General features: G+C 39.7%; 2 protein-coding genes and 1 long non-coding RNA gene across 7 annotated transcripts in view; 1 reads left to right on the plus strand and 2 right to left on the minus strand.

Moving 5' to 3' along the window:
- Positions 1 to 27,264, minus strand: part of LOC114666113 (spectrin beta chain, non-erythrocytic 1) — a 521,913-nt gene that overhangs the window by 134,074 nt on the left and 360,575 nt on the right. The gene's annotated exons all lie outside the window — the stretch shown is intronic.
- Positions 1 to 27,264, minus strand: part of slc29a1a (solute carrier family 29 member 1a) — a 198,321-nt gene that overhangs the window by 82,700 nt on the left and 88,357 nt on the right. The window contains exon 1 of one of the 5 annotated variants that reach the window (XM_051919212.1): positions 8,887 to 8,908. The exons of the other annotated variants lie outside the window; for them this stretch is intronic. The gene's annotated coding sequence lies outside the window, so the exon portion shown is untranslated. Of the gene's footprint in view, positions 1 to 8,886; positions 8,909 to 27,264 lie in introns of those variants that run through there. 5 annotated transcript variants of the gene reach the window in all.
- LOC127525918 (uncharacterized) overlaps positions 1 to 27,264 on the plus strand; it is a 53,489-nt gene that overhangs the window by 19,740 nt on the left and 6,485 nt on the right. The window lies entirely within an intron of this gene.

Genomic DNA, 27,264 nt, shown 5'->3' on the forward strand with positions numbered 1-27,264 from the left:
CTCTGCAGTCCTACTGTATAACAGGATAACAGCACAACAAGATGGATGGATGTAAAAAGCAAACTCAGTTCTGCATAACTACAATTGTACAACTCTCATCTTTATGTATTATGTCTGGATTTATTCACTAAATGTATGGATTAATATTATAAAATGATGGAATAATATTTTGATGTATTTCAATAAAAGGTTTATTTTGTCCCTGTCCCTCACAGAGCCACAGTTGTTTAAATATGTTTTATGCCACGACTTACATTGGTTGCTTTACAGTGCTGAATGTACAGATTTTCAGAAATAAACGGGAGCACACAGAAAGTATCAGCCTTAATAATGCGTCTTTATATATATCACATAATCCAGTGCTAATTGCCTGGATGTAACAGGGAAGAGAAAACAAAATTTCTAAAATGATCAGAGTCGTGAGAAGATAAACCACAGATCTCCATGGTCCTTGTAAGAAAGATTAAATTCATGGCAAATAAGGAATTGCTCTGCTTATTAAGATTATTGGCACCATTCAAGGCAACAGAGTTTTCTAAGATTTCTGCAAGCCAAAATTTTGACTTCTTTCAGTCATATTTTCGAAATCATCAAAACAGTTCATTAGTTAATGCTTAACAATAGGATTATGGATTATAGTTCAGAGGCTCAAAGGAAGAAAAAACAAAAACAAGCTTGGGTAAAAAACCAATAGAAGTAAGGTTAAGGGTCAACAGTAAATCTGTATATAAATATTTAAGCATCTGTGTAAGTGCGGGCTTGTGTACGTAATGATTAAATTGTAAAGGAACCCAAACTTCAAACAGAGTGTACAGACTAAAGGAGTCAAACGAAAATCATCACTAGTGAGCTGACACTCTCCTTCCATTATACTGATTGAGCGTTTACTTACTTTAGGCTGCTGTTTTAAGTAAGTTGACAAATGCCACACTGTAAATATTTAAATTGGACAAATCTGAGGAACTTCATGCTACAGATGACACATCTTCATATGCAATGTCTGAATGCTTATCTGGTAAAAATACATCAGTTATATTGGGCATTGATTTAAATACACCCATTTTTGTGTAGTGCTCTTTATTGGTTTTTTTATTGATTTTATTGTAATCACACAACATTCCATATAAATAGATTTTTTACAAAAATAGGATCGAAAACAAATCAACCCTCACCACTGAGAAAGAGAGCATGGCAGAGTAAAACTTAAAGCTAGTAAAAATAAATAGATAGATGAATTAATAAGTGAATAAAGATAAATGGTGAAGAAAAAGAAAAGGGGAGAGAATCTGCTTCCTCAGTGCTTTAAAAGCTCATTCTAAAATGTTATTGATCAGATCCTGCCAGGTTTTGAAAAAGTTCTGCACAGCTCCTCTAAGTGAGAATTAGATTTTTTCCAGTTTCAAATATTATATAACACCAGTAACGGCGCACTGCACAATAACGTGCAGTGCATACACTTGACTTGCGCAGCCCTAGTCTTCATCCTCTTTATCTGTACGTTTACCATTCGTTTGCTCAGAGCTTGATGCACTTGCTGCTTCCTGAGCAGCTCTTCTTTACTCCACCCTAGTGGCCCACTGCTTCTCTTCTTTTGTTGGCATCTTTTCGCGTTAAAACTGATTAAGTTAGTTTTTGTGTTGCAATTACTTAGTACGTTTTCTTTAATTTTTCACTTAATCTGGCACTTAAGTCTTCAATCTGCCTCAAGAATGATTAGCGAAGGTGGTAGGGAATGAGAACGGCGCCCGCACGCATGCGCCACATGCCCGCCCTGCTGAGAGTTGATTCTACAATAAAATAAAATAAAAATAAAAAGAGTCATAAAATCATCACCCCGAAAGCGGATAGTAGACGTCACGTAGTATATTTGTACCGAATTTCAAGTCAATAGGTGAAACGGTTTGCAAGCTACAGGTGATTTAAAATTCTGGACAGACAAACAAACAGCCACGGTAGCGTATTATAGAAGAAGATCAGTTACCCACTGACTTAGAATAGGAGACTTAGGATTCTTCCAGTTGAGCAAGATAAGTCAATGTGCCAGTAGTGTAGTAAAGGCCATGACAGTTTGTTTGTCCTTCTTACAGATTATATGCATTAGAGCTGGATATCACACTTAGTTTCCAAAGGAGTGCAGATTTTTAGTTCATGTAATTTATTACATTTTTAATTAGCTTCCTGATATGAAGCTGTTTATTGCTTTTAGTGGGATTTTTTTGGTGGGTAACAATTTAGAACATTGGCTTTAGGAGCTGGTTTTATGTACCAGTAAGTGACTAATAGATGCACTATATACAGTACTTACTCTGTAAAGCTAAATAAAGTATTTGTTAAGTGACTAATACACACAGTATACAGTGTCTGTCTATGACTGCTTCAACAAAAAAAAAGCATTTTGTTTAAATAACCAGACTGAGAAAATAGATTAGATTTGTTATACCATAAACACAGATGGAAAGCAGGATGGCTTGGCGATTAGTGCTGCTGCTTTACAGATCTAGCCTTTTAAGCTGGAATAACACTGCGCGTTCTCCCTGTGCCTCTGTGTTTTTTTCCCACAGTTATCTTCCTGTATTTCCAAACTGATTTATATTAAGTTAATAAGATATCATAAATTCAATATCTTGGTGAACAGGGTTTTTGAAGTAGTGAGATATATTTAAAATTAGTATTCTTGGGTAGAAGTGGAGAGCATGGGTGGTCACACATCCAAAATTAAAAGTTATCGCAAAGGCCTTCAGGCTGCTTTGCACAAGGGAGCATGTAGAGCGGATACTGGCTTTATAGAGGAACACTGGGAAGAAGAGAAATGTAAAAGAGAGTGAGTGGGAAGATAGAAAAATAGCAGCACTTTACATGTATTGAGACCTGAGCTCAAATGGAGATAAAAGAATTTGGCTGAACATCCTGAGTCTCAAGTCATCAGAATTATTGCTGATGCCCTAATGGGAAAAGGTTGGGCTTGGAGTTTAAATTGGTTTAAGATAGCCTTCTGTGAGTGCTTTCAGCACCACAAAGACATGCAGCTACTCACTTAAAGTCTTCCTAAAGAGATCTAAAGCACAGCTGGTTTTGATTTATCTTAAATAACGTACCCTCTTCATTTTTGTCCACACTAAAATAAACAACTTAAAACTAAACACTTGGCCAATGGTGTATCAGCAATCACCCTAACAGGGGGAACTGGCAGCCCCGGAGGACACCCACATACACTTTGGGAGAATGTGCAAACTCTTAACTATATTTTGCTTTTAATGAAACCCATTTTTAAATTCTTGGGATTGTTAGTGCTCTGTCTTGACAGACATCTGTAATATCGATATTGATTTTTGTGGTGTCATCATCCAAATGTTTTGTGGAAGAAGGGCAGATTATTTATTGTCATTCCCTTTTTCTGTTTATTTTATAATTGCTGGCAGAGTAAACTGACAACCATGAAGGAAAACAAGAAGAAATTAAAAATGTCGAACACAACAGTTTAAGTATTAAAGAAGCATGGGTCACATGTTTTGGGCCTGCACCAAATTAACATCATTCTGGACCAAAAGTTTTAAGTGCCTTTCAGACAGCCTTGTGGTCACAATCCCTCCTAACCCACTAACAGCTCTGTTTGGTGTTCTTCCAGATGGACTTGAAGTGGAGAAGGACAAGCAAACTGTGATTGCATTCACTACACTTGTGGCACGCAGACTTATTTTGTTAAATTGGAAGAATCCTAAATCTCCTCTGATAAGTCAGTGGGAAACCGATGTTTTATATTATTTGAAATTGGAAAAAATCAAATTCTCAGTTAGAGGATCTGTACAGAATTTTTTCAAAACCTGGCAGGATCTAATCAATGATATTTTAGAATAAGAAGAAATAATTATTTCCGCATTTCTTTTCCTTCTCCATTTATTTATTTATATATATATATTTTTTCCTTTTTTTTTTGTTTATTTTTGCCCTATTAAAAAGCCTTAAGCAATTCTCCTTAGGCCATGCTCTCCTTCTCAAGGGTGGGGTTTGATTTGTCTTCAATTCTTTTTTGTATTAATTTATCTATTTGTATGGAATGATTACAATAAAATTAATAAATTTAAAAAAAAAAGTGTTAAAAGTGTTCAATATTAATGCAAATTAAGCCAAAAATGGGTGTTCTATTAGGAATGATATTTAGCTAATTAAAGAAATTGTCCCAACTAAAAATCTTAAACTATTGTGGCCCTCCACGACAAAGAATAAGGACCCCAGGGTTAGATTAGTTTTTTCCAAATTGGGGAAGGAGACTTTGTTCTCACCAGTGTTGTGTTTTTATTTTCATGTTTTTCTGTTTGATTATCAGCAGCCCCTCATGCTACTGCCAATGTGACAGCGAGCAAGTGCTTACTTACTCTCTGAGCCTTGTCATACAATGAAAGTGACAAAACAAAATCATTAAGAAATACAGTATGTACTATAACATTAAAAGATACATGAGGAATTATAGATAGTTTGTGAAATGGTTTCTTTCTGCTAAAACCTACATTTTATGACCATTGCTTTGTCTTAAGGCTCGCAGCTTGTTTCATTATTTCTTCCTCGGTTCACCCTGACTGTTGTAGAAATGTTGAAATCTAAGTAAGTGAAAAATATTTATATCATAACATTAAATCTTGTTTTCCTTATTGTACGAATTATTGACTTATTAAAAAACTAGACAAAGAGCCTGTTTCGACAATGTAAGATGAAACGATTACAAGTGAAATAGTAATAAGTATAAGCACCACAAACCTGATATAGGTGTATTGAATGAATGCGTAATTAGGCCTCGAGCTGTAGTCAAAATCGCCTTTCAGGCCTCTACAGCTTTAATCGAAGTCGCCTTTCTCTTTGAATTTTCGCGGCCGTAAATCCGCCACCTGCCGCGATGTCGGTCTCGTAAGGTTTTTCGGCCAGCTGCGCAGAAGGCCTCGGACAGACGTGAGTGAGTGAGTGAGGAGGCTGGCGAAGTATGTATTAAGATGTGTATTTACAATTTTTTTTAGCTTACTTTAAGAAATCTTGTCAAGTAAATTTTGCTTACCCAATGCTAAAATAAAAGTAAACCAACTCCCATTTAAAGTTTTTTTGTCTAGTGTTTGTATATGCATTTTTTGTTTATGCCACAAAAAGTACTTATTCAAGGCCTGATTAAAGCAGTTCCAGATGTTGTATCAGCAAAAACAGTGCTGAACCTCCCTAGAGGATGTTGCATGGGACTATAAACAGAACATCCACTTTGACAAGAATCCACTTAAAGGCCATTATTGCAAGGCCTGGTCACCAACCATAATGAGATAGTTTGCAAAGAAGAGATGTGAGTTCTAACGCGGTGGTGCTAGGGCAAAAATCTTTCCCATAATATGAGCAAAACCAAGTAGCAGGTAATAGATTTTACTAAGCATGGGGGAGCCAATACTTCTGTCTGCACCTGATGGGCTGCTGTAGAAAGGGTCAGTAGCTCTAAATTTCTCAGAGTCATCATAACTGATGACTTGCAGTGCACAGAAATCTCAGCTACTTCCTTAGATTTCAAATGAAAGCCCAAATGTCTCCATCTGCACTCAAAAATATCTATAGGTACACAGTGGGGTCCATCCTTACTGGCTACATAGCATCTTGATATGACATCTGTGCAGCTCAGGACCAAACAGCTTTATAGTGGCTGGTGAAATTTGCACAGAAAAGTATTGCCACTCAATTCACCACTGTTTGAGATATATACAGTATATAACACATGCCGATTTACAAAGGCTTGGGTGGGTTGGCACCCTGCCCGGGATTGGTTCCTGCCTTGTGCCCTGTGTTGGCTGGGATTGGCTCCAGCAGACCCCCGTGACCCTGTGTTCGGATTCAGCGGGTTGGAAAATGGATGGATGGATGGATGATTTATAAAGGTAAACAATATAATTAAAGAACTTCGCTATCCTGTAAAATAATTTTCCATTGTCCACCCAGGCAAACAGTACAGAATCAGTCAATTCAATGACAGTTTTTATTAACAGGTCACAAGACTACTCAGTAGCCATTTACACTGACAGCTTGTATGCTTGTTTCTTGAATGGTCCAAAACTCTGCTACAAGAGTCCTTACACAGACCAGCAACAGTGAGTTCATATTACCCATCCTGCTTCTCCTTTACTGCCTTCCTGTGTCTTAAAGGATTTAATATACATTTCTTATAATAAACTACAAAGCTTTAAATGGCCTTGCACTGGACTACATCAGTAAACTCAGCCATCACCACATTCCTGTTCACCCATTAAGATGCACTGATTCTAGCTATCTCGTTGTGTCCCAAACTAACCCGTGCTCAAAGCCTTTAACTCTGTTGCACCCAGACTTTGGAACACCCTCCTTAAATTAATTAGAGCAACTGACGCAATTCATTCTTTAAAAAAAAAAAACAACTTAAAACTCATTTGTTCAGTAAAACATTTAACTGATCTTGACATTCTGACCCTTTCTCTCAAACCAGGTGCTCAGCATAACTTTGTTCAGGGTTTTCTTGTAGTATTTTATTTTTGTATTTTATTCTAGTTTATTGTCTGCCATTCTAATTCAAAGCTTTGTGCTTTCTGTATTAATCTTTATTTAGTATTTTATGCTGATATTATTTTGTATCCATTTTTGTGTATTTTAACTTTTTTGGTTTTTTCCCTGTTGTTTATTATGAATTACTGTGAAGAGGTTTGATCATTGGTATTAGAACATTAGAATATTAGAACACTCTAGACGAGAACAGGACATTCAGCCCAACAAAGCTCACCAGTCCTATCCACTTATTTTTTCCAAAAAAACATCAAGTCGAGTTTTGAAAGTCACTAACGACTTACTGTCTACCACACTACTTGGTAGCTTATTCCAAGTGTCTATAGTTATTTGTGTAAAGAAAAACTGCCTAATGTTTGTGTGAAATTTACCCTTAACAAGTTTCCAATGGTATCCCCATGTTCTTGATGAACTCATTTTAAAATAATCGTTTCGATCCACTGGACTAATTCCCTTCATCATTTTAAACACTTCAGTCAGGTCTCCTCTTCATCTCCTTAAGGCTCAGGTCTTTTAATCTTTTTTCATAACTCATCCCCTGTAGCCCTGGAATCAGCCTACTCGCTCTTCTCTGGACCTTTTCTAGTGCTGCTGTGTCCTTTTTGTAGCCTGGAGACCAAAACTGCACACAGGACTCCAGATGAGGCCTCACCAGTGTGTTATAAAGCTTGAGCAGACCCTCCTGTGACTTGTACTCCACACATCAAGGCGCTATATAACCTGACATTCTGTTAGCCTTCTTAATGGCTTCTGAACATTGTTGGGAAGTTGATAGCTTAGAGTCCACTATGACTCCTAAATCCTTCTCATAAGGTGTACTCTCGATTTTCCGACTGCCCATTGTGTATTCCAACCTAACATTTTTACTTTCTATGTGTAATACTTTACATTTACTAACATTAAATTTCATCTGCCACAAATCTGCCCAAGCCTGTATGCTATCCAAGTCCTTCTGTGATGATATAACGGATTCCAAATTATCTGCTAATCCACCTATCTTGGTATCATCTGCAAACTTAACCAGCTTGTTCCTTATATACCTATCTAAATCATTCCTATATATTAAAAATAGCAGCAGCCCCAGCACTGACCCCTGTGGAACACCACTCTTAACATTGGCCAGTTCTGATGAGGTTCCTCGCACCATCAGCCTCTGCTTTCTGTGTCTGAGCCAATTCTGCACCCATCTAAAAACATCACCCTGAACTCTCACTTCTTAATTTGATGCCCAACCTCTCATGTGGCACCTTATCAAGTGCTTTCTGAAAGTCAAGATCAATAATATCATCTGCTCCACTCTGCTCATATCCTTTTGTTACCTCCTCATAGAATTCCAGCATGTTAGTAAAACACGACCTCCCTCTTCTGAACCCATGCTGACTGCTTAGAATAACTCCTGTCCTTGCCAGGTGTTGCTCGATCTTATCCTTAATAATTCCTTCTATTAATTTTCCTGTGATGCATGTTAAGTTTACTGGCCTATAGTTGTTTGGATCTGCCCTGCCACCTTTTTTATATAATGGGATGATATTTGCCATTTTCCAGACCTTCGGAATCTCTCCAGTGTGCAGTGACTTCCTAAAAATATGTGTCAAAATTGCTATATAAGTGCTATATATGGTGCTATATAAATAAAATATATTATTATTATTATATTGTCACCTACATGTAATGTTGCATATAGTGTCTAGTGCTGAATTAAATGACTCAGTTGGTGCTGTATTGCTGCCACTCATCTGTGGGAAGCATGCAAGTAGGAATTTCAATGACACTACTTGGATGTAACCTTGGACCAAACCGTCTAAACAAGTTATAAAATATATTATATATAACCTTATGTGCATCAGTATAGGAGAACAGTTATGTTGCTAAAAGGAGTAGTTTGCATGTTTTCCTCAACTCAAGAGATGACCAAGTCAGGCTGATTTGGACCAATATAACGAAGTGCAAGCGTCATTCCTGCAATGAATTCTAGTTTTCTTTTGTCCTGGGCTGCAACACCTGATGGTGCCGATAATTAGAAAAATTAATGAAAGATTAACTACGCTTCTGGCCTGCATGCTGCAGCAAATATAAACCCTAAAACATCCCTCCAATATACTTTTTTAATCTTTAGAGTATAACTTAATGCTTCTACTTGATTTAATTTAGTTTGTGCAGGAGGGCCACCTTATTAACTTTTAGCAGTACACCCCCTCCTAGGAGTTGTAAGTTAACCTTGTAAGTTAGACAGAAGGCTGACATCATAGGACCTCAACTTCTAATTACAATAAGAGTAAGTCAAGTAAAAAGTGCTGACAGATTATTATGTGGTGTTCACCTTCAGAGCCTTACCCTTTAAAAGAGATGTCTTAAAGGATTCAAACAGGAAGCCACATGCTGTTGTTTGACATCAGATGTGTGTCAGGATTCTATTCACCTAGCCATCAGCAATATTCTGTTCAGGCTGCAAATTATTTATTTGTATAAAAAGACTTAATGCCAAAATAGTGTTGTCATCTTCCTGGTAGAGGGCAATGAAGGCATTCAATCTTTTTTTTAGAGTACTGTGCAGAATAAAATAAGAGGTTAACCTGGAAATCCTGTTTTGTCTTCTCATCTCATTGACTACAAAGGGCAATGCTTATCTGTATTTAAAGAAGGACTCCAAAGATCCAAATAACATCCAAACAGGGCAAATGTCAACCAAGTCTATAATGAGAGCAAGCTTATAAATAAATGGCTTCACACAACATCAGCACTAAAAATACAGCAGAAGACATTCCAGGAGATTCCACCATGATCTCTGGAGTGCTGGTCCAATTAGCTGTTTTTTTTTTATAAGTTTAAAAGAAATTCCCACAAATACAGCCAAGTTGATCCAATAAGAAACATTAAAATTGATCCTAAAACATGTAATATTCAACTTTTTACTGAACCTGCTTAAATCAAATGTGCTGTCATAGAGGTTGGGGTTCTCTGTGCAAGAGAGGACAGAGCTGACTATACTTCCTTAGAAGGCTGGCGTCTTTCAACATCTGCAATAAGATCCTGCAGATGTTCTATCAGACGATTGTGGTGAGCGCCCTCTTCTACGAGGTGGTGTGCTGGGGAGGCAGCATAAAGAAGAAGGACTCCTCATACCTGGACAAACTGGTGAAGAAGGCAGGCTCTGTTGTAGGCACGGAGCCGGACAGTTTGACATCTGTGGCAGAGTGACGGGCGCTGAGCAGGCTCCTGTCAATCATGGAGAATCCACTGCATCCACTAAACAGTATCATCTCCAGACAGAGAAGCAGCTTCAGCGACAGACTGCTGTCACCGTCCTGCTCCACTGACAGACTGAGGAGATCGTTCCTCCCCCACACTATGCGACTCTTCATTTCCACCCGGGGGGGTAAACGTTAACATTATTCAAAGTTACTGTCTGTATACCTGCATTGTTATCACAGTTTAATGTAATATTGCTTTTTATCAGTATGCTGCTGCTGGAGTATGTGAATTTGTCCTTGGGATTAATAAAGTATCTATCTATCTATCTATCTATCTATCTATCTATCTATCTATCTATCTATCTATCTATCTATCTATCTATCTATCTATCTGTTATATAGTGCCTTTCACACTATCTATCTATCTATCTATCTATCTATCTATCTATCTATCTATCTATCTATCTATCTATCTATCTATCTATCTATCTATCTATCTATCTATCTATCTATCTGCACAAGGTGGGCACCAGCCCTAGAAAGGGACAACAGTCACTTGTAAAGCAGAATCACATAACTACAGTGGTGTGAAAAACTATTTGCCCCCTTCCTGATTTCTTATTCTTTTGCATGTTTGTCACACAAAATGTTTCTGATCATCAAACACATTTAACCATTAGTCAAATATAACACAAGTAAACACAAAATGCAGTTTGTAAATGGTGGTTTTTATTATTTAGGGAGAAAAAAAAATCCAAACCTACCCTGTGTGAAAAAGTAATTGCCCCCTGAACCTAATAACTGGTTGGGCCACCCTTAGCAGCAATAACTGCAATCAAGAGTTTGCGATAACTTGCAATGAGTCTATTACAGCGCTCTGGAGGAATTTTGGCCCACTCATCTTTGCAAAATTGTTGTAATTCAGCTTTATTTGAGGGTTTTCTAGCATGAACCGCCTTTTTAAGGTCATGCCATAGCATCTCAATTGGATTCAGGTCAGGACTTTGACTAAGCCACTCCAAAGTCTTCATTTTGTTTTTCTTCAGCCATTCAGAGGTGGATTTGCTGGTGTGTTTTGGGTCATTGTCCTGTTGCAGCACCCAAGATCGCTTCAGCTTGAGTTGACGAACAGATGGCCGGACATTCTCCTTCAGGATTTTTTGGTAGACAGCAGAATTCATGGTTCCATCTATCACAGCAAGCCTTCCAGGTCCTGAAGCAGCAAAACAACCCCAGACCATCACACTACCATCACCATATTTTACTGTTGGTATGATGTTCTTTTTCTGAAATGCTGTGTTCCTTTTACGCCAGATGTAACGGGACATTTGCCTTCCAAAAAGTTCAACTTTTGTCTCATCAGTCCACAAGGTATTTTCCCAAAAGTCTTGGCAATCATTGAGATGTTTCTTAGCAAAATTGAGACGAGCCCTAATGTTCTTTTTGCTTAACAGTGGTTTGCGTCTTGGAAATCTGCCATGCAGGCCGTTTTTGCCCAGTCTCTTTCTTATGGTGGAGTCGTGAACACTGACCTTAATTGAGGCAAGTGCAGTTCTTTAGACGTTGTCCTGGGGTCTTTTGTGACCTCTCGGATGAGTCGTCTCTGCGCTCTTGGGGTAATTTTGGTCGGCCGGCCACTCCTGGGAAGGTTCACCACTGTTCCATGTTTTTGCCATTTGTGGATAATGGCTCTCACTGTGGTTCGCTGGAGTCCCAAAGCTTTAGAAATGGCTTTATAACCTTTACCAGACTGATAGATCTCAATTACTTCTGTTCTCATTTGTTCCTGAATTTCTTTGGATCTTGGCATGATGTCTAGCTTTTGAGGTGCTTTTGGTCTACTTCTCTGTGTCAGGCAGCTCCTATTTAAGTGATTTCTTGATTGAAACAGGTGTGGCAGTAATCAGGCCTGGGGGTGGCTACGGAAATTGAACTCAGGTGTGATACACCACAGTTAGGTTATTTTTTAACAAGGGGGCAATTACTTTTTCACACAGGGCCATGTAGGTTTGGATTTTTTTTCTCCCTAAATAATAAAAACCATCATTTAAAAACTGCATTTTGTGTTTACTTGTGTTATATTTGACTAATGGTTAAATGTGTTTGATGATCAGAAACATTTTGTGTGACAAACATGCAAAAGAATAAGAAATCAGGAAGGGGGCAAATAGTTTTTCACACCACTGTACACTCACTTATTCACATGGTTTTTAAGCCTTATCTACCATGTGGGCTTGCTCAACTAACTTGCCCACCTCTCCATTACCATGATTAAGCACACATTTCCATTCTTTCATTGCTCTCACACACACTCTGTCCTTGCTTCTCCTTCTCCCTCCCATGAGCACTTGTTCAGTTTGTCTACCAATTTCTGCACTTACTGAGATACTCACTGCCTGGCAGTGATTTTCATTGCTATTTTCACATGACGTGGGACTGATGGGGAATTCTAGTTTTCCAGTCGGGAAATTCATGTGAAGTGCTTGTACCCCGTGGGACAATTCAAAGAAAACTGTGTTACCAAGTGAGACAAATTGTGAAGCAATGTTGCTCTTACATCTCATTTAATAATACTAAATAAAAAATAATAACCAGGACAGTCATAAATAACATTTTTGTGGTTACACTGTATTAGAACTGTAACTGAAGTATTAGCATGGTGTAATAATTACACGACCATTCTAACTATACAGAACTGAATAACTACAATATGGTTTACATTTCTTGAGACAGAGGCCCAAAGCCTTATGGTGGAAACGCTGTCCTCAAAAATCAATTACTGAATTCTAGATACCACACAATATCACTTTACTCAGTTTTACTGGGTCTAAATACTCTTAACACCCTGGCAACGTTTTCACTATGAAGCTTTTCCCTAAACCTCTATGCATTTTCTGCAACCGAGGTCAGTAGAACCCTTTCATTTTTAAGCACTTTCTGCTGTCCACTTGTTTGCTCTTTCTGATTGGAGGTTGCTACGTTTTGTTTTACTCTTGTTTTATTTTAACTCATTTTACAGTTGAACTCCTTTCGAAATCTTTTTTGCTGTGTAACATTACTGGTAAGTTCCATTTGGTTTAAGGCTGGAAGGAAAAGCTGACACTTTTAATCCAGGGCCCCCACTTCTGTAATGTCACTCACATGGAGCTATCCTCAGCCAGCATTAACAATGCCAGTCTCAACACTTTGTACATTTGTCAGCTTAACTCCACAAATAGGACCTGCAAATGACATACATATAAATACCTGGGTTTAAACTTGTAAAATCTCTCACTCTTTCTCTTTTCTTTTTATCTCTGTTGCTCATTCCAGGACAAGAGATTAATGAGGGTGGTGAGGGTAGCTGTACAGGCTGATGTATGATTTCAGCATTTGATTTTGACCTTTGCATATTTTTGTGTTGGGTAGGGTTGACATGGTGGGCCCTAAGCTTAACAGAGGGGTTTAAACCCCATGTCAGGTAATGGCTTGTTGAAGTTTATGCACTTTCTCTACATCTGTACAGGTTTTTCTCCTCCCACACCCTATAAGACATATATGTTAGGTTAACTGGTAACTCTAAATTGGACCTTTGAGTTGGCCCTGCTGCTGAATGGCAATCCATCGAGAGTTAGGTCCTTTCTATTACCCAGTCCTGCTGTGATAAGCTCTGGTCCACTAGAATGCTGAATGGAATTAAACTAGACTTGAGAATCTATCTATATATATAATTCACTAAGTCCATGGCAACCAAGATGCATGCAAGACCGAGCCCCGCCCACCAACAATTCACTAAGCAGCCGACCATGGCACACGCACTACAGGGCCAACAATTCGCGCGAGAGCGAAAGCATTTGCCAAGAATGTTTTCATTAATCAAGAACGAAAGTCAGAGGTTCGAAGAAGATCACATACCGTCGTAGTTCCGACCACAAACGATGCCGACTGGTGATCCGGCGGCGTTATTCCCATGACCCGCCGGGCAACCATTACTCCCACTGGCATGCCTCAGCATAAAGTCAAACTTAAAATTGGTTCAGTCGTCATGCTTCTCAGAAACCTTATGCCAGCAAGAAGTCTCTGTAAAGGCACTAGACTGACTGTTCTCAGCATTCACCGCAATGTACTGGAGTGTAAAACAATCGCAGCTCCTACCACACAAACTGTCCTTATTCCCCAGATTTCCCTGACCCCATCAGATTCAAATTTGCCTTTTACTTTTACCTGAAGACAATTTCCTGTTTGATTGACATTTGCAATGACAATTAATAAGGTGCAGGGACAAACTTTCAAAACGATATGCCTGTATCTGCCAAAACCAGTTTTCAGTCACGGACAATTGTATGTTGCTCTCTCCAGAGTTCCATCTTTTCATTCACTTACAGCACACAGGTGCGCACGTGCGAGAGAGAGACACGCACACACAGGCGCGTGAGAGACACACACACACAGGCGCCCGCGCGAGAGAGACACACACACACACAGGCGCGTGCGAGAGAGACACACACACACACACGAGAGAGAGAATCCCTGACCCCATCAGATTCAAATTTGCCTTTTATGTTTATACGCAGACAATTTCCTGTTAGATTGGCCTTTGCAATGACAATTAATAAGGCACAGGGACAAACTTTCAAAACGATATGCCTGTATCTGCCAAACCCAGTTTTCAGTCACGGACAATTGTATGTTGCTCTCTCCAGAGTTCCATCTTTTCATTCACTCACAGTCGTATCCTCAAACCCACCCCATTTGGACAACTGTGTCTTTCAGGAAGTGTTCACCCATCAATAAATAATTATGCGGCGTATGCTACGCCGCGGGTTGGCTAGTTCTAAGTTATTTTGGGTAGTGTGCTAATACTTTCTTCTCTGGTATTATTTGTGTATTTGTTGTTGTTTAAAATATAGAGACAATTTATCACAAAAAAACATGATGGATGTTCCAACAGCACATGAAATTTGCCAACTGAAAAGTCGCAATTGCACACCGGCTGTATTTAACACGTTTTTGCAAGCTTTTATGCATGCTAGTTCAAGGGTAGATTGCGGGGTATAAATCACTGACTCGTACAATGGTGTTATATGACATAACATTCTGAAACCTGCTTAACCCAATTCAGGAGATGCTGGGCCTATCCTGGAAACACAGGGTACAAAGCAAAAGAAAACAAAACAAAACATGGGGGCCTGTAAGCCTTTAAAAACCAGCAACTCCCAATGTGTAGCCTGTCTCTGATAACAGAGGTAAGCACCACTGGAGGACCACAAGGAACAGACTCCTCTCCTTTTCGCCTCACCCTATACTCCTCAGACTGTGAATATAACACCAAGTCATGTCACTTGCAGACATTCTCTGATGATTCTGCACTAAGGCCATGTATAAATAAGGGGAATGAGACAGAGCATAGGAGTCAGGTGAAGAAGTTCGTTTCTTGTCTGCATCTTAACATCAGTATCACCACTCTGCACTTTGGAAGTACAGTGGAACCTTGGTTCACGAACGTCTCGGTACACATACAAATCGGTTTGCGACCAAAAAGTTCGCCAAACTTTTGCCTCGGTTCACGACCACACACTCGGTATACGAACAAGCCAGGTCCCCTTTCGGTTTGTACATATTCAGTCTCTCCCTGTGCATTTCCTGTGCAGCGAGCAAGAGAGAGAGTGAGAGCGCGCGACACACACACACACAGAGGCAGCACACACATACAGTACAGGCAGCCAGAGAGGTAGAGCCGCGCACACACACAGGCAGCGCGAGAGAGAGGCAGCATGAGAGAAACAGACGCGCACACACACAGGCGTGAGACAGAGGCGCACACACACAGGAGCGTGAGACAGAGGCGCGCACACACACAGGAGTGCGCTAGAGAGACACACACACAGGCGCTCCAGGCTCACAAAAGAGAGAGAGAGCGAGAGACGCATAAGGTAGAGAAGGCTTGTTTTTTGTTTTCAGTTCTGTTTACAGTGATCGGTTCGTAGCCTGCATTGTTGCAATGTTACTTTTCTTGGTGGTTTATTAAATTACAGATTTTTCAAATGTTCATTTTTTCCCCCTGTGCTTAAAACTCATTAAAAAAAAAGTGTTTTTAGCTAGCGGTTCCTAGCACTATAGCGTGAACTATTGCAGTGTTAGTTTTCTCTGTTGTTCAAGGTTTTCTCAGTGTTATTCAATGTTTTTACATTTAGTTTACTATTACGCTGTGCATTCTATGGTATAATTAACTTTATTTGTGCTTAAAAATTAAAAAATATATATATTTACATACAGTTCGTACGGTCTGGAACGGATTAATTGTATTTACATACAATCCTATTGGGGAAATTGCTTCGGTTCACGACCAAATCGGTTTACGACCAGAGTTTTGGAACAAATTATGGTCGTGAACTGAGGTTCCACTGTAGTTGCCAAGGAGAGAACAAAAACAAAACTGAGTGCCGTTATGAACAATGCTTCACATCCTCTCTCTGACACAGTAACACTGAGGACTTTCAGCCAACAGATCATTCAGCAGAAGCGTGTCAAGAAAAGCAACTGGCAGTCCTTTATACTAACAGCAATACGCCTGTATAATACCTCACTGTGATTGTAACTGCCAAGTCAGAAGTTTCCTTACTTTTTAGTTTTCTTTCTTTTGAGTCATTTTGGTGTGTACTTGAGAAGGATTTATATGGCATCGTATAATAATATCTACATATTACCCCTCAATCTATCTATCTACCCAACTAAAACTTGTGGAGTGTTTCTTTGAAACAAAGACTTACCCATCCAGTGATCCCACCTTTCCCACACTTGTAATGTCTCCAGTGGGTGAATAGACTGACAATGAAATAAACAACTTGCTGCCAATAAGTAGCCTGGTGGACTTGTCTCTGCAATCAGCTACAGGAAAGCAACTCTACAGAACCTGTATAAAAGTTAAAAATCAAAGTCCATTGAAGATGATCCCAGATACGTTTTGGAGAAAAAAGATTACAGTTTCTGACAGAATAAAGCCAGCATGGAGGTCACTGTACAAGCCATTACAGCAGGGGTGTCCAACTCCGGTCCTGGTGGCTCGCAGTGCCTGCAGGTTTTCTTTCTAACCCTTTTCCTAATCAGTTTTCACTTCTGATTAACTTCTTTCCCCTTCATTTTAATAGCCCTGTTTTGAAGGATTCAGTCCTCTGAATTGATACTTTTCTTCATTAAATGGCAGCCAAACAGAAATGAGACATGGAATGAGCCAACAGATGACCTGCTAAATTGGAGCTTCAATCTCCAAACAATTTCACTCCAAGCAGTTTCTTAATGAGAAGCCAATTCTTGCTGTTAATTAAAGCCATTATTTAATTCCATGGCTTGTTGCTGCTCTCATTCTGCCACAGCAGACATTTACAAAACTGTTGATTTTCTGTTTTTTCTAACACCGTTAAAATGTTTTGGTGACCTGAGCAGATTAATCTTACTGAGACCTTCACCTTACTTTATTTTCAGATATTCTGGTTAGCTGGTCATGTGGCGGCTCGTTTTGTGACTCGTTACTGTTTGGCTGCTAACTAAAGAAAAAGAAACAACTAAGAGGTCTGAAACAGCCATCCATCCATCCACTATCCAACCCTCTATATCCTAACTACAGGGTCACAGGGATCTGCTGGAGCCAATCCCAGCCAGCAACGGGCGCAAGGCAGGAAACAAACCTGGGCAGGGCACCAGTCCGCCACAGGGAGCGCGCACACACACACAAACACACACACACTAGGGACAATTTAGGATCGCCAATGCACCTAACCTGCATGTCTTTGGACTGTAGGAGGAAACCCACGCAGATATGGGGAGAACATGCAAACTCCACGCAGGGAGGAGGTCTGAAACAAGTTAATTAAAAATGAGGTAAAAAGTTAATTAGCAGTAAAAACAGGTCACTAAGAAAGAAGATAGGCTGAAAACCTGCATTACAGGCTAATGAGGTAGTTGTGGAGTGGAGATTGTTGCATGGCACACTGGAAGTGACCTTCTTTTTGGTGATCATTAGTCCTAGAGGTTCTGATTGCTGCCCTTTTTGGGTGCTGAGGGAAACTGTAATTCACTATTTTATATTTTTCGCATGAGACTTCAACCTTTCTTGTTATAATAAAGTGGCTAATTGAGAGGTAAGGATTAAATATACTGAGTGGGATTCTTGATTGGGTGGAGGATAACGAAAAGAACCGGCAACAATGCTTACTTTGCTAACTGTATTATTGGTCAAGTCAAGATGACAGTATGGAAAACCTGCAAATATCAGTTTAGTGGATTTGGATGTCAAGATTCAGTTATACTTTTTTAGATGATATGGGAAAGCAGAATATTAGTTGATTTCATTTTTTTTATAAGGCTACAAAGAATGTCAATAAGTTCAGGAAGATACAGTTTGGGAATAATGTGTTATGTGTAGGTGCTGATGACAAGCTGAAGTTTGTTTTCTGAAAACTCACCGTCATAGGCCCCGATCCCATCTCCAAACTACCTGCAACTCTCGCTTTTTCACTTCTTCAGGTTGCTCTTGGTTTCATGTAACGGGATTGTAGTTTCAATAAGAATAATGGTTATTTTCGTGGGTTTCATATTTCTTGTAAAACGGAATTTTTTTTTACTGTATTTTGATAGACTTGATTTTATAGACAAGGCGTTACGCACAAATTCAAAATCAATACCAGACAGAAATATTGCTAAAAGCGCTGCACTATATTTAAAAAAAAAAAGTTCTTTCTTAGCTGAAGATGCAGATCTGGTTGTTTTCTGTCTTAACTCCGTAAAGATACTCAGCCGTTTTAAGTATGACTACCGCTTCTTTCACAACTTAAAAGAACGCGTGCTAACCTACTTGCGCGTTGATGTAGGCGTGAGCTGTGCAATCACGAGATACCTAATTGGTTAGATTTTGTGTCAATTTCGAATAGACGTTATATGATTGGTGACTAAGTGTAGCGGGCCGCTGTACCTCGAGCTGGAATGCACTTCCTACAATGTGCCCAGTGTGATGTCTGCACACAGTAAGGGAATTAGAAGTTAGTTGCGTCCAAATTATGGGACAGGTAAAGATATTTAAAAATGAACCCTGTACACCTACATTATTTATGGTTTGCCCCATGACAATACATGTTGTTTGGTCACATCACTAATGTGGGATAATTCGTTTAATGTTTGCATGTTTTTTTAACATCACTTATTTGTAAAGTGTCGTTTGAGACAGGAAGAATCCAGAGGTTTCAAGGTTGTCTTTGTCACACTTTCAGGTCACTGAGCCGGAGAGTGGCGACGTGTTGCGTGGTATTAAGTTTGAACTTGTCCGCTGGTCAGGATAACGAGGATTACTGACTTAATTTTTGACTCGTCTTTGATGATTATATCATCGTATCATTTCAGACGTTGCGCACCAGAGCGGAGGTTGAACTGCTTAACGTTAGTGCAGGTCAACATGGTGTGCAGCAGGTCTTGTGATGTGGAGAACGTTGGATGTGTAGTTGAAGTGAAGCATTTTGTAGGGCCCCACATCAAAATGTGCTTATACCAGGGGGAAGCGCGCAGAGAGGCTGTTATATAAATAATTTGGAACAATACCATAACGACATTAACTGAATTCCATTCCCCCCTGCTCGATTATTCTGTTAAATTGTGGTTAAGTGAGCAGTCCGTTTGAAAAAGCAGGTGCTGGCTGCTTTCATGTGAAGAAACGCTGCCATTTAACAGCCAAAGAAAGAGCTAATACACAAGACTGGGTTTCTTTATCATGTAAACATTATAAAAGTAAGTTGTGGGCAAAAGATTACTTATCACTTGGCTAAAGGCTTTGAAACTCAGTGTTTCACAACTCCTCACATGTCACATTACCATTCCTTCTCTGTGTTAAGTCAATTAAGATATCTGCTTTATTTCTATAACTAGTGATTTCAAAATAATGATAGGTCAAGTCATTTTCTAACTCAATCCAGACCAGGGTTGCAGGGGAGATGGTGCTGGAGCCTATCCCACCCTGCATAGGGCACAAGGCAGGAACAAATCCTGACAGGGACTAATTTTAGCATCACCAATTCACCCAATGTGCATGTCGTTGGATTGTGGGAGGAAACTGGAGCACCAGGAGGAAAACTATGGTGACACGAGGAGAACATGCACTCACTGGGAGGCAGCAGTTCTACGCTGCTCCGTGCCATCCCAAAATAATAACTAAGAGATAGATTTTTTTCACCAAAGTAATAAGTAACAGATTTTATTCAGGCTTTATTTACTATATCAGATTTTCAGTAAGTAATAAGTTTACATAGCATGCATTTTGTCAGTATTTGGTGGCATTTAGTATAGGTGGATATCATTTTTTTGCCTCAACTGTATTTATCAGATATGAACATTTTTTTTATGTTTCATTTTGAAGTTTACTAAAATTTAAGTGCCATTGTTGTCACCAACAAGCATACCTTTCCTTGTAAAAATGTGTGTTGTTTTTGGTTTAAAGGTTCAGGTGGCACAGGGTAGAATTTCAAAACAGATACAGAGCTAAAAAAAGGCAAAAGTCAATTGAACATACAAAAATTTATAATGCTGCTTACCAAGAATTAAAGTCACACGATAACATAAATGCACCACTGGTAGGTATCCCCTAGGAAGGTACCTGACAGATTTAACACAAAAAATGTCATTATAAGCTGGACAGCTAACACACACGTTACACAACATAACAACAACACTAATAAATGAGGCAGTAAGAAGTTTATATGGATCCAAACTACAAAAGACAGTACAAAGGAGTATAACGGTAAACCGAACGATATTCACATTGCAGCATTCAATGGTTCTTTCATCTAAGCTCAACAGGCAGGTACTTTCAGAGAATCAAATCATTACACAAGTACACCATGGAACTCTAAATTAGCCAAAAAACAAATGCAAATATTTGCATTAACACCACAAAATCATAATTAAATCCTGAGGTTAATGGTAAACCCTACCTTATGCTGAATCCTTATTGCTGTCCTTTGACTTCATAGCATAACTTGCAAAATAAGCCATAATGACAAAAATAAATGTACTACCCTTGCACTAATTATTTTGTAAAGTACATAGCAATCATTCTCAATAAAATAGAACAAGAGATAGATAGATAGATAGATCGATCTGCGGTGGGTTGGCACCCTGCCCAGAATTGGTTCCCTGCCTTGTGCCCTGTGTTGGCTGGGATTGGCTCCAGCAGACCCCCATGACCCTGTGTTCGGATTCAGCGGGTTGGAAAATGGATGGATGGATAGATAGATAGATAGATAGATAGATAGATAGATAGATAGATAGATACTTTATTAATCCCAAGGGGAAATTCACATACTCCAGCAGCACCTTACTGATACAAAAAACAATATTAAATTAAAGATTGATAATAATGCAGGTAAAAACAGACAATAACTTTATATAATGTTAACGTTTACCCCCCTGGGTGGAATTAAAAAGTCGCATAGTTTGGGGGAGGAACGATCTCCTCAGTCTGTCAGTGGAGCAGGACGGTGACAGCAGTCTGTCGCTGAAGCTGCTCTTCTGTCTGGAGATGATCCAGTGGATTTTCAATAATTGATAGGAGCCTGCTCAGCACCCGTCTCTCTGCCACAGATGTTAAACTGTCCAGCTCCATGCCAACAATAGAGCCTGCCTTCCTCACCAGTTTGTCCAGGCGTGAGGCGTCTTTCTTCTTAATGCTGCCTCCCCAGCACACCACTGCGTAGAAGAGGGCGCTCGCCACAACCGTCTGATAGAACATCTGCAGCAACTTATTGCAGATGTTGAAGGACGCCAGCCTTCTAAGGAAGTATAACCGGCTCTGTCCTTTCTTGCACAGCGCATCAGTATTGGCAGTCCAGTCTAATTTATCATCCAGCTGCACTCCCAGATATTTATAGGTCTGCACCATCTGCACACAGTCACCTCTGATGATCACGGGGTCCATGAGGGGTCTGGGCCACCTAAAATCCACCACCAGCTCCTTGGTTTTGCTGGTGTTCAGGTGTAGGTGGTTTGAGTCGCACCATTTAACAAAGTCATTGATTAGGTCCCTATACTCCTCCTCCTGCCCACTCCTGATGCAGCCCACGATAGCAGTGTCATCAGTGAACTTTTGCACGTGGCAGGACTCCGAGTTGTGTTGGAAGTCCGATGTATATAGGCTGAACAGGATCGGAGAAAGTACAGTCCCTTGTGGCGCTCCTGTGTTGCTGACCACAATGTCAGACGCGCAGTTCCCAAGACGCACATACTGAGGTCTGTCTTTAAGATAGTCCACGATCCATGCCACCAGGTATGAATCTACTCCCATCTCTTGTCAGCTTGTCCCTAAGGAGCAGAGGTTGGATTGTGTTCAAGGCACTAGAGAAGTCTAGAAACATAATTCTTACAGCACCACTGCCTCTGTCCAAGTGAGAGAGGGATCGATGTAGCATATAGATGATGGCATCCTCTGCTCCCACCTTCTCCTGATATGCAAACTGCAGAGGGTCGAGGGTGTGTTGAACCTGTGGCCTCAGGTGGTGAAGCAGCAGCCTCTCCATGGTCTTCATCACATATGATGTCAGAGCAACAGGCCGGAAGTCATTCAGCTCACTAGGACGTGATACCTTTGGGACTGGGGTGATGCAAGATGTTTTCCAAAGCCTCTGGACTCTTCCCTGTTCCAGGCTCAGGTTGAAGATGCGCTGTAGAGGACTCCCCAGCTCTGATGCACAGACCTTCAGCAGTTATGGCGATACTCCATCTGGACCCGCTGCTTTGCTGGAATGAAGTCTCCTCAGCTCTCTGTTCACTTGCACTGTTGTAATTATGGGTGGGGATGTCTCTCCTATGCTGGTATCAGCAGAAGGATGTGTAGAGGGTGCAATACTCCAAGGTGAGAGTGAGAGTGGGTTAGGGTGGTCAAACCTGTTAAAGAAGTTGTTCATTTGGTTTGCTCTCTTCACGTCTCTCTCGATGGTGGTACCCCGCTTCGAGCTGCAGCTAGTGATGATCTTCATCCCATCCCACACTTCCTTCATGCTGTTATTCTGCAGCTTCTGCTCCAGCTTTCTCCTGTACTGCTCCTTTGCCGCCCTGAGCAGGACTCAGAGTTCCTTCTGCACGCACTTGAGCTCATGCTGATCACCGCCTTTAAAAGCCCCTCTCCCCTGTTCCAGGCTCAGGTTGAAGATGCGCTGTAGAGGACCCCCCCAGCTCCGATGCACAGACCTTCAGCAGTCATGGCGATACTCCATCTGGACCCGCTGCTTTGCTGGCACGAGGTCTCCTCGAGAGAGAGAGAGAGAGGTTGGGCGCATGCACTGATGCAGCACATTACCGTATCCACCAAACAAATAACCACCTAATTAGGACCCGAACGGAGCTGTGCAATGGGTGGCACCTCAGCACCGCACTAGTTTGAATGGAACAGTGTGAGGTTTTTACAGTGGGCGGAGAGCCAAAACGAGGTATTATATGAAACAGTGACGGAATAGGAAAACAATCAGAAGTCATTTTCATCTTATGGTAGCACAGTGGATTGGGCCACTGGACTGTTACAGCATTCTGGGCTTGAATCTCGTGGTCAGTCATTGTTCATGTGGTGATTTAACAATCTGCCATATTTGGGATGGGTTTTCTTACACATTAAGTTTTTCAAGATGGTGGAAACAGTTGGGAATGCCATTTAGCCACTTTAAAAATTAATTTTAACACACCTTCATCTCTGATACCAGCCTATTACTTTTTAACACTAGAATTACCATAGCCTACGAAAAAACTCGTAAATCCGGCCCACCTTAAATCCCTTCGCACCTCTCCGTCAGCGTCTTTTGTCTTGTAAATGTGTCGATAAGCAGCAAGCAGCCTGCTACGGTGGGGGGCACCGCCACAGAACGGACAAGACGTTCTCCCAGTTAAAGCCTTGATTATCTGGGAGTGAGCTACCTAGAATTGTGTAGAGTAAATAATTTCATGTGTGTTCTGTGACTACAACAATCTATGTAAACACACTGTTAAAACAAACGTTTTTCATGTTTTAGTAATAAATGACAAAATGCAGACATGAACTTCACACATTATACAAACACTTAATTGTTGTTTGTGTCATAGGGGAACATATATAATGTACATTTGACAGCTCGATATTAAACTAGTAACGCAGATAATTACTCAGTTGTCAACATAGTTGTTCCTAACATTCTTTTCATTCCTCATTTAATTAACTTTTAGAAGTTTTTAGTTTTCATGTGCACACTGACTTGACCCTTTCTTGACTCTTTTGAATTATTCCACACCCACAACACAGGAGTACAAGGAAACTTTCTGTATCATCCAAATGATACCACAATATTATATGGGAGTATAATCATCACTAGAATGAATGTAAAGTAAAAAATATTTCAGAGTTTAAGGGATTGACGCCTTTGACCCCTTACTCCTGGAAAATTTAGCAATTCCACTCTGAAGAATGTATTTGGATATGTGAAGGATTTGCACTCTCGTATGCAACATTTTTACATAGTTAGTGTTTTATAGCTAAAAATGTGTGTAATGTGCTCTTTTCCAGCTAATCTCAGTTATTTTCTTCCAACTCAAAATCAATGCATTTAACGTAATGCCAAACTAGGGCATCATGGTGGCACAGTGGCTCGTATGGTTTTCTCACCACACTAAGGACCCGGATTTGATTCCTAGCCTATCCAATGTGTTTCTGAAGTTTGAGTGTTCTCTGCATGTTTCCATGGGTTTTCTGAACGTATTTGTCTTTTCTTTGACATTCCCTGAAACCATGCAGTTTGGTTTAATTTGTGATTACAATCTGATCAATTACTGAATGAGTGTAAATGTATGTGTGGGTTCTGTGAAGTTTGTCATATCACCCAAATGATGCATCAATGTTATATGCCTGGAGTGAGCACAGTCATTCCTGGAGGGCTGCAGTGGCTGCAGGTTTTTGTTAAAATCCCAGTTGCTTAATTAGAAAACAATCCTCGCCAATAATTTCATTTCATGGCTTGTTAGTGCTTTAACTTGGCCATGTCAGGTTATTCTCATATCCTAGATTTTTTTTTCCTCTCCAGGATATTATCCAAATAATTTGAAGTTTAATACGGAAGAGTAATTCTCAGTCCTTCACTTTTTCTCTTCACTTTCCTCCCAAGTATTTAATTAAACCAAATAGTGCATGATAAATACACACAGGTGTAAACGGAAAAAAGCTAAATGGAGAAATGCTTCTTTTTACATACATTGTTTGTATGAAAATGTGCTATATAAATAAATGTTGTTTTTGTCATTTGCATCTTATTGCTAATAAGGAGCAATTCAAAAATGAGAATAAAGCTGTTTAAGACTAAAATAAACAATAAGGGTTCAAAATCTTAACGAGCAAGACAACTAAAATGAAGCGGAAGTGTTACTTGAGCAATAAGTGCTTCTTATTAAGTAATTGGGTTGGAACAAAAACCTGCAGCCACTGCGGCCCCCCAGGAACAACTTGCCCACCCCTGCTTTATGTGGAGTATAACAATCACTCAAATGAAGGTAAAGTACAAAAATATTTCATAGTTTAAGGCACGGGTGTCGAACTCCAGTCCTTGAGGGCCCCAGTGGCTGCATGTTTTCATTCTAACCATCTTCTTCATTAGTGAGCCGTTTTTACTGCTAATTAACTTCTTTTGCTTTAGTTTTAATGAACTCAACTCAGGCCCCTTAATTGTCTCTTTTTCCTTAATTAGCAGCCAAACAATAATGAGACATGAAACAAGCCACCATATGACCAGCTCACCTGAAAATAAATAAAGGTGAAGGTCTCAGTAAGGTTGATCTCTCAGGTCACCAAAACATTTTGAAAATGTTCTTAGAAAAAACAGAAAAATCAACAGATTTGGAAATGTCTGCTGTGGCAGAATGAGAGCAGCAACAAGCCATTGAATTAAATAACGGGCTTAATTAACAGCAAGAATCAGCTTCTCATTAAGAGACTGTTTGGAGTGAAATTGGTCGGAGTTTTAAATCCCAGTTTAGCTGGTCATCTGTTGGCTCGTTTCACGTCTCATTTCTGTTTGGCTGCCATTTAATGAAGAAAGGAATCAATTCAGAGGACTGACTCCTTAAAAACAGGGCTATTGAAATGAAGGGAAAAGAAGTTAATTAGCAGTGAAAACTGGTCAGTGATTAGGAAAAGGGTTAGAATGAAAACCTGTAGCCACTGCGGCCCTCCAGGCCCGGAGTTCGACACCCCTGGTTTAAGGGATTGACCCCTGACTCCTCAAAAGTTTACCAATTCCACTTTGAGACAATGTATTTGGATAACTTACACTATTTTATTTAGCACCTTTACATTAGCACATTACACACTATTTTATTTAGCACCTTTACATCAGCACATTATTATTTTACAGCTACTCTACACTAGCACATCAGTCTGCACACTTACAGTCCCACTAGGAATTTGCATATAGCTATGAATTGCCAAGCTTTGGGAATTTAATTACTTAACCACTAGGGGACGACACTATTTAAAACTCAAAAACACAATGGGAACCCCTTGTGGTGTTTGCTCCTGCTAAACACTGGACCTACCAAATATGATGCACCTATCCTTACAACTGTACCACTGTAAAATGTAATAATAAGTAGGCTTCAGAATGTTATGTTATATAAAATGAATAAACTGTGCAATCTTTTGGAAGTCATTTCTCCATTTTTATTAAATAACAGAAAACAGACTTCAATGTAAACTCTTACCAACTTGCTGACAACTTTAGAAATGATCTCATTTATTTGTTAGACCTTAGACAATAAAAGAAAAATTCAACTGTTCAAAGGCAAAAAGCAAAGTCACTCCTAAGTGAAGAAAGCATGCATGTCTTACATGCTGACCGACCCTCTTATTAAAGAATTAAGTAATCCCGTCGTCTTTTCAATTATGGACCTTGAATACGAGTCACAAGACCAGCTTGTGATTAACGTTCCAGGAGTGATTCTCCGCTAAATGGGTCAGATCAGGCAGCGGTTGAATGCTTGGGGTACCTGTGCACATAAGGTTCAGCCATGATAATTCTTTTACTGAATAAGATTGTTCTTTTTTCTTGAAGCAAATGTTTCATACAGATAAAGAGACATTTTTAAAAGACTAGTGCATTGCGGCACTTCCTGTGTGATTTTGGGCTATACAAAAATAAACTGTATTGTATTGTATTGTATACATACATACACACACAGCTGTCATATAAAGCACAAAATGTTCAGCTAATCTGATTTTCTCTTTGGTTAATCTCACACAAACTCTTTTCTAAATACTGTACTAAATGTTGGCAGTATGTTCTTCATAAACCCAGTGCAGAAACATTTACTAATTTCATACCATATGACATAAGAGACGGACTTCTGCTTTGGTGACTAAATGCATTCTTAATGGCTCTGTCAATATGAAGTGTTTCCATTGTTGTATGTGTCATAAACTGTCTTAAATTCCCTGCAGGAAATTCAAAGATCACCACACATTCCAAACGCCTCCATATTTGCAAGTAATTGTACGGAT

The sequence above is a fragment of the Erpetoichthys calabaricus genome, chromosome 15 (genome assembly GCF_900747795.2).
Source record: "Erpetoichthys calabaricus chromosome 15, fErpCal1.3, whole genome shotgun sequence".
In the NCBI taxonomy this organism is placed as follows: Eukaryota; Metazoa; Chordata; class Cladistia; order Polypteriformes; family Polypteridae; genus Erpetoichthys; species Erpetoichthys calabaricus.